This window comes from Glycine soja, chromosome 1 (genome assembly GCF_004193775.1).
Source record: "Glycine soja cultivar W05 chromosome 1, ASM419377v2, whole genome shotgun sequence".
In the NCBI taxonomy this organism is placed as follows: domain Eukaryota; kingdom Viridiplantae; phylum Streptophyta; class Magnoliopsida; order Fabales; family Fabaceae; genus Glycine; species Glycine soja.
Genome location: NC_041002.1, coordinates 8546038 through 8555395, shown reverse-complemented (window position 1 = coordinate 8555395; position 9358 = coordinate 8546038). Strand labels below are relative to the sequence as shown.

At 30.8% G+C, this 9358-nt stretch overlaps 1 pseudogene; it reads right to left on the bottom strand.

Moving 5' to 3' along the window:
- Positions 1-418: 418 nt before the first annotated feature.
- Positions 419-8711, bottom strand: LOC114388360 (annotated as a pseudogene).
- Between the last annotated feature and the right edge of the window lie 647 nt (positions 8712-9358).

The following is a 9358-nucleotide window of genomic DNA, read 5'->3' as shown; positions in this document are numbered from 1 at the left end:
GTGACACTCAGTGAGCGTTGAATATTCCCTTAAACTCTTCTAGCTAGTAACCTTCATAATGGTTTTGAAAATGGTTCCATATCTTAGAGTAAAAAACAATTGAGATCAAATAATGATGACAAGTAACAATGTACCGAGACAGTCATATGAATTGTAGCATGATGCCATCTTTTCTACATTGAACGAATATCATATGCTTATCATCCCAAGGTGGTTTTAGAAATTAGATTAAGGTCCGTCAGAAGAATTTTGCATCGAGTTGATGCAAACATTACAATATTACATCTAATAACCAGGTATAAGTATGACCTCACAAGTATAACCCTCCTTATCCAAAAGGAATCATAAAGTAATCAACAGATAAAAGTGGCCCAAGAGAGGCTAAAAAACACAGTTACTAACTTTAGTAGAATAGCTTTCAATGACCATTAACTGTAAGACCATTTAGTGAGTTGGTAAAGCCATTCTTTTGATTCTCCAATTTGTAGAACTCAATTTCTATGGTCTTAGCTATTTTGGCATCATCATGGTCTAGCTTTGGTATGTCTACATAGAAGGACCCTTGTCTGATTGGTGAAATTGACTCCACAATGATGAATTGTTGCTTGATGTGATTGTTGAGTTGTTGATGGAAGGCGTGATTGAAGGAGAAACAATTTTTAGTGTTTCATGATGCCGGATGTTTCGATGACATGGAATCTTCTTTTTTGTAGAAGTGTGGGAAGGATGCCTAGTTCATTACCTACAACCAGTTTTAAAAGAACTCGAGTATGATAAAAGTCTTTTAGTTGTAACAAATGTAGGAAGAAAGGAGGCCTTTGATTCACTTCGTTCTCAAGTCTCAAGATGAAATTCAAAAGTATCATGACATGAGAGAGACAGAGAAAGAGAGAGAAATTCTTAATGACAAGAATAATTATACGTAGGATGAAGCAATATGAAATATTTGATATATCACATCCTCCATAATGCAGAGGTAGGACACTATGCAGATCTTGTCAAATTTTACCTTGTCTAACCAATTATAAACAAAATTGATAAAATTTTGTTTCTTATGAGTTAAATTGACGACAAGTTAAAATTAAATATTAGCATCTTTAGAATAGTAATTTGATAGTATTGAACTGGAAACTAGCAAACAAAATCCACAGGCATGATGATGCTATTATCAGGGCTAGTGTAACAACACTAATATGACAAGTGATTGATTGGGTTAGACATAAATCTAAAGTAAAATATAACTGCAACAATTATTTTCATTGATGTTACTTTGATTAGTCAAGAGAACCAACAAACAAACTCTATACATATAGGATTGGTGATATTGTGAGAGCTAAAAATAGATCCTTGAAAATAATGTTGATATTTACTTTCAGTAATTCCTCCTTCCCATAACCTTGCAACACCTGGATTTTTTTCCTTGTTCTTTCTTTCAAAAAAGGCTTCACAACCTTCCAAATATTATTAAAGAAAAAATATTTTAGCGATCTTTGGAATTTGAATGATGTTTATGAAATTAAGGATGAAAGTGAAGCAGTCCAAACTTTTCAAACATTAAGACATGCATAAACCTTCCAACACTCTGAGAATACATATTACATATTAACAATATAGTATGTGTCTATCTTTTCCAAATAGTTCAAGTCATCTATTGTAGATATAGCAGTCAACAACTGTAGAAGGTGATCAAACAAAGACTGCCAACTATTAAGAAAATGGGAGATTGGGAGAAGGAAAAAAAATATTTTACCTAAAGTACTGGCATACCCTCAATTGATTCAATGCTGAAAATTTTAAACCAATCATAACCTAGACTTTCACACAAGTGTCAATGTATCGTTCATGTTTCCTTGTAGTTGTTGCCTAAAATGAAAATTTCAAATAATTGAACATGCTATCAGGGCATCAAAGAATTTCTAAGATTAATTAAGCAGTCTAAGGTACTCACCAAGAACACTTAATCCCTATATTCATTCAGTTGGATGTGTGATTGTATATAGTATTTGTCCTGAACAAAAAGAATGGGCAATTTAATATCAAATAGATAATTCAAAGGAGTTTAGATGCCACATTGAGGAATATAGGTAGCAACACCAAGCAAGCATTGAACATTGAAGCATTTATGTGGAGTAGTGCAATAGTTAATGTCTATTAAAGAAACCTTGTAAGATGTTAAAAGATTCTCAGAAATTGAAGTTTCCTAGGAGGAAAAAAAGACCTCTAGTCTGGTAAGCGATCGATAATGAATTGGTATAGTTTATGTATTGTAGTGTAAAGATAAAATGAAAAAAGATGATAAATATCCTTACAGATGTTTTATAATATGTACTGAGCCCAACACTAACATCAATGACAGGTAGAACTGGGCAAAATTCAGCCAAAAATGAAAGCAATTAGGAATTATTTGTTGATAGAAGTGTTTCAGATTGTTTAGAAAGATGTAATTTTTTATTTCTTATAATAATAGCATCATCCATGTAGGTTGAAGGTAGGGAAGGGAAGAACCAAAAGGGAGGATGAATATAAAACTTAAATTCATATTAGAGATCAAAAGATCTAACTAAAACATGAGTACCTCCTTTGAGTAACTAGACTTTCCTATGAGTTGAGAATCTCGTATGGCTCTGTACAAATCCGTTGGGATAGGCTTCTGTTATACAAAAAAGATAAACTTCAACAATGCATCACAATTATGATCCAATTGAGAAATATAATAAAAATTTATGGTGTGATAAAGTGTGATGAATAGATATGAATAAGAATAAGAAAGAATGCTAAATAATTTTACTAACCATGTGAATCTCATCTGTAGAGTGATTTTACCCAAATTCCTGTACCCATAATGATATGCTTTTTTTTATAGTATTGAGTCTATTGACACCAACATGTGCCAATTTGTCAAAAGTGTAAGTATTTTATACTAATAAAAGTTCTAAATAGATGGGATCGAAAGTCAATCCATAAGTGACAATCCTTAGTTTCATGTATCCATCCATGGTAGAAAGCAATTAAAATAGATTTAGAAGTTTAATACGCTTAATACCAATAAGACTATATATACACTTGGTTAGAAAAATTCACTCTAAGAACCAACTTATGGCTCTTCTATTGTCCATATCAGATTATTCACACATATATAAGAGACTGAAGTTTGGAGAAAGGGAGAATGTGACAACTAGAATTAGTCCTTTTCTTTTTCTGCACACATAAATTGATGCATGTGGTTTACACCTATCTTAAAATTAATAAATTGGCAAATGCTAATAATTGCTCTCAAGGCACTTGCTAAGGATTCAAAAGTAGAAAGTATTAAATGAAATGTAATTTTTTTAAGCCTCCAATGTATTGGATGTCATACTATTCATTATGTATTGTTCTTTTTTAGCACTAGATAACAAGAGCCTATAAATAAATAAAACACACACTTAGGAATGTTCCAAAATCATCAGATATCTTCAAATTGAGTTTTACATGTATATCGGTCATTTAAATATTGTAACCCTCCCATTATTTGCCTTACATTTAGCTTAAATTACCAAACTTAACATAAATGGTAAATGAGGATTTTGTCAAACATTTGGACTTCAATAAATCTTAGATGCAAGAATTTTTAGAAAAAATGAGATGTAGCAAAGAAGGGTAGTTAATAATTGCAGAATAAGGAAATTACCCTTAAAACATTGTCAATCTCATTTTCCACCCTCCAGTTCAAACTATTAGCAAAGTAATACTAGTTTGAACTTTTTCAATTTTTTAGTTCTTTAATTTTTTTAAGATTTTAGTCTATAATTTTTTTAGCCCGTACTATCAAGTAACAACATTTAATTGAACCAAATCGTTGATAATTTATTGACTTATCACGTCATCTAAGGAATTTTATAAGTAGTCACATGTAATTTTTTATTTTTGGAAATTATGTTTTTAAATTCATCTTCAACTATTTGAGCAAATACTAAAATAAAAATGTTATATTTTACAAGAATTTTTTTTATAAAAGATTAAATAAAAATACACTAATTTTTAGTGAATAAAGATTATTTAGGCCATAAAATACTTCTTTTGGTCTCATTTATAAGTAAAAAAAAATACTTCACACTTATTAAGAACATTAGTTAATTTCATTAAATTGTATCATTTTCAATTAAAAAATAAATATTTTTCCTAAACTATCATTCATTAGAACTTGATATCAAACATAAAAAAGTTCTTAACCTTATTAAATGAAGAGTATTTTTGGAAAGAGTCTCATTAAATAAGACATAGGCAAGTGAAATAATGTTTTAGTTTGCTTAGAATAAAGATTTCAAAAGACATACTAGTGATCAGGCAAATCATGCTTTAACTTTTTTTACTTAAACATTAATTACATCATATTATTATTATTATTTGGGTTAAATACGTTTATAGTCCTTTAAATTTAGATCATTATTATTTTTAGTTCTTAAAAAAATTATTTTTATTAGCCTCTCAAATTTTTGAAAAATTACTTTTAGTTTCTCATTATTCAATGTGTTCATGGTTTCAGAATTTGTCGTGATTTTTAACCGCCAAAATTTATTTTTTAAATTTTTTTAATGACTTTAAACCGCCAAAATATTTATTCGTATGGTTTGGTGGTCTTTTTTTTTTTACATATTTTGGCAATTTTGAAGAAGAAAAATAAAAATATGAACATGGAATTGTCATGATTTTTTTTAAAAAATATTTTGGTTGTTTTAAACTATTACAAATCCTTTTTAAAAAAATTAAATTAAAATAACATGTTTAACGGTGAAAAATCGTCACAAATTATAATACCATTAACACAAAGAATGAGAGGGATTAAAAGTAGTTTTTCAAGAATTTCAGGGACTACTAAAATGAATTATTTTTAAAGGACTATAAAAACAATTACACAAATTTAAAGGACTAAAAACATATTCAAACATTATTATTTTGATCAGAAATGGTATTTTCAAAATTACTAAAACACATTAAGTTCTTAATAAAAAAAATTGTGCAACGACACATATACATTTACATTTCCAACTAACAAAGATTGTCTAGATATGTAATCAAGAAGATTGTTTAGATCTGTAATCAAGAACTACTAGATAAGAATAATCTTAAATTTCATATATCTTTTCAAACACGTCGTGACATCTTTATATCTTTATATATCAGATAATGATGATCCCACACCAAAATTCATCCAATCAATGAATGAAATGCCACTTTTACTTAGACATGGTGAAAACAACACCCAACATATCCAAAATTATGGGTAACTTTGTATGGGGTAGAGAATTTATTATCTATGTGGAGAACTTTTTTTCCCTTTATAGATATCTTGATATTCCCTTGAATAAACACCAACAAAAATTGGTCTAATTGATAAAAAAAAAAGACTCATATCTAAAAGGATATAAGCTCAATTTTCATTGTCGATATGAAGATCTCATAAGTATCTAATATATAAGAACATCTATAAGTGTTTATTGAACCTTGAATTTGTCATGATTTTAATGAATTATTTGAGATCTAACTCATTAAACTTTTTATTATGGAAAAAAATTATTCCCCCTGAAAGGTGACAAATGTGATGGATAATATATGCGGCTTGGGTTGCATCATGCACTTACCTGTCAAATGAGAGGGGAAAGGAGAGGGGAAAAATTGTGTGTATTGAATGAATTAAGTGTTGTGGTCTCCACAACAACATATATCTCCTGCCACAACCACCATATACATATTGCATTGAGAATCTCTGCTTAATTACATCACATATGACATATCCCATATAGTTGCTAGTTGCTACAGTGCTACCTCATGTGAATCTCACATAGAGTATGTGTTTTGAGCTATGTTACCATTCATCCATATCTTTTTCTCTCTTTTTGTCTGGGTGATTATATGGTACTGTGTACTGTACACAATGAGATGTTAAGGCTCAATAAATATTTCTTGTCATGTAAAGGTAAGGTGTATAACATATTTAAGGCTATGTTTAGTTGTGAGAAGAGAAATAGAGTAAATGAAAATAGAATAAAAATAAAGTTAAATATAAGTTGAATTATTTGGTTAAGAGGTGACAAATTGAGTAGAAATAATATTCTAAAATTGTTTGGTTTGGATGAAATGAAAATAAAGAATTTAAAAAATTTATAAAAAAAAAATACTCCTATACTCTTGGTGTTTGCATGACTATTGACCAACTTTAATTGATTAAATTAACTATATAATTGATTAAATGAATGTATTTAATCTATTAATGATGAAAAATAATCAATTTTCAAGTGTGTGGTGTATTGGTGTCGAAGGTTTAATGGAAGTTCTCCAGGCAACCTTGGCCTATATAGTTTTGGAGGAGTGATTCAGGATGCATATGACTTTTGGAAACTAAAATTTATGGGTTTTTGTTGATACTTCATGATTTTTTTAAAGACAAATATCACAAGAAAACAGATTAAATTGTGATTTTAGTGAATTTTAAACTTTTTTGCAATCCAACAAAGTTTTTCGTCTAAAAAGAAAACTTTGTAAAATAGATAATTGATTTTATGAGAAACACAATCAGACGATGTAAAAAGAAATCATAAAGCACAATAAGTTTTCAAGAGCCTAAAAACCAATTTAGACTCTAGGTTAGTTAAAAGCAGAGGGAGAACAAGAAAATATCAAGCACATAGAGTTATACTAGTTCGTCTTTACCACTGAGACTACGTTCAATTCTTGGCAAACCACCAAGGTCCAATAACTTCTCACAAGTTACAAGTATTGTGTCACGACCACTTATGACTCTACCCCAAGTTTGATTAATATTCAGTATTATTTGTCCTACCAAGCCATTGTTGGCTCTAAACAAATTAGAACAGATTTGTGGTTGAAGATTGCTAAGAGACTAAAACTAGAATCGTCTTATAGATAGATATACAAATCAATGCTTAGTTTTTTTTTCATCTCAATGTGTTCAAGGTGTTTTGAGAGCTTTTTCTAATTTTACAAGAATATACAGAAAGCTTTTTGCAAAAATAATGATGAATGCTTTTCGTGCAAGATACATCTTCAATCTTCAAAACTTATGATTTATATAGGCCTCATCTTCAAGTATATGTTTTCTTACAACGGTAGATATCTTCACTTGATCTTCGTTTGATGAAAAAGGTTGCTGGGAGAATTTAATGCTAGCATTAAATACACGTCATTTTCTCATGCAGAAAGTCCTCAGTCCTCTCTTCAATGCTTGCATGTTAGAGAATTGCAGCAGGTAGTAACTCCTTTTGATGTCGATTGAGGGATTTCAGATCTTGACTTCATTTATTCTTCATAGGATTTGAAAAATCCTAGAAGAATGTTTCTGCAAAGAAAATCTCAGACAAAAAGTATAAAATGAGGTCTTAAAAGTCATCACATTTGTTGTATCAGATTATGACTCCATCTTCCTATCGTCTAAAACATCAGACATAGATTTTATCACATACGAAATATCAAATGCATAACATGCAACTTTTAACCTTTGTATTTATATACATCTAATCAAAATAATTAAATATCGCTATTCATCTTTAAGACGCAAATGTCCTTTTAACTCAGTAGTTTCCAACTAGTATGGAACGAAAGGTTCAAGAAGTTAGTATGTGAATCTGATTCACTTATGGCCTTGGAGCTCATCAATGAGACATATATCATTGGCATCCTTATGCTGCTATCATTAGCAAAATAAAGGCTTTGAAAAACAATCAATAGTGCTTTTCTTGCAATCACACTCTGAGGGTAACTAATGTGTGGATTGGCTACCTAAGAATGACTCTTCCTCAGATTTATCTTGGGTTAGATGGAAGATTTGTCCTCCCCAAGTAAGTTTATTAGTTATGGCAAACATGCAAGGGGTTCACTTTGCTCGTCTCTAGCTTTTTTTGTAATTTTCTAAATGATAAAAACAAAGTTTTACTTCCTAGGTTTTAATTTTGTTGTTTACATTGCTCACTTAAATTATTGTTAACTTTATTGTAAAAAATATTGAGAAAGAACCCATTATGCTTTTGAAATTTAAAGGCACACTCCGAATTTGATAAAGATATAAAAATATTTTATCTCGGTATTTGATACATATATAAAATTAATAAACATTAGACAAAAAGGTAAAAAAAAAATTATTTTTCATCTAATATTATTATGCTCAAATTTTTTTTACAAGTAATAATCACTACTTAAAAAATAGTTTTTTACAACACACCTTCGACGACAGTTCTCGAAAACCATCTTAGTATGTAAGGTGATGACAATTTTGTAAATATGAGGTTTTTCAACGAATATGATTTTATGAAAACCGTCTTAGAAACTAGCATTCGACGACGGTTTCGCAAAAACCGTCTTAGAAGGTTGTTATTCTAAGAAGGTTTTGTAAAAACCGTCTTCATTGAAAGTGCCCTCTACTCTATTACTTATTACTCTCACTCTTACTCTCATTCTCACTCACGAACCCTAGAACCTCTTTTGTTCTTTTCATCTTCCATTCTCTCCATCTTCTTCCTTCTTGGTCTTTGACAGCAAAGAGAGATACTAAATAAAGGCCATGGCAACACTCACACAGTGAACAGTGGCATCTTCCATTCTCCATTCCCACGCACACCATGCTTCTTCCTCCGCTTTCGCTTTCCCTCCACTTTCTACAACTTCACATTTTTCCCTTCCAATTTCACCGCGAAATCTTCTTCGCACCTCGCCGTCATCTTCGCTTCATCATTCACTGAGCACCACCACAACTCCTCCTGTTTGTTTATAGAAGAAGAGGTGAAGAGAAGGAATGACCGAAGCGAAGATGTTAACCACAACTTCTAAAGGATGTTCTTCCTCTCGCCATGATCACCGCCAGCGAAATCTTCTCTGTCGAGATGTCAAAAACCGAAGCCCTATTATTTTTAGATCCAGGTCACGACCCGGGTTACAAGCTGGATCCGAATTTTCTTGCACTGGAATATGGGTTTTCTTGCCTTGTCAATATGGGGCCCCTCCTCCGGATTCTTGCAAGAAAACAGGTAATATATAATCATTGAATCTATTTTTCTTTTTCTCTCCTTGTGTTTTGTTCTGTTGTTATAGGCTGTGCCACACCTGTTTTGGTCCCAGCTAAGGTTATTCATGCTCTGAACCTCAACATTGATGAACTAAATGTCGTTGGCCAACCATGCTTCTCAAGTTTTTTTGGCGTGGACTATGGTTAGTGGGGTTTTAACAAAAGAGTAACATTTTGGTTCAGAGTGAAGTTTAACAGAGTCATTTATCGGATTTTATGACTAATTTGTGTTTTGTTGTTTTATTTTCTTGTAGATGCTTTGCTAGCGAGGAGGAATGCTCTTCTCTTGCTGCAGAAGTTAAG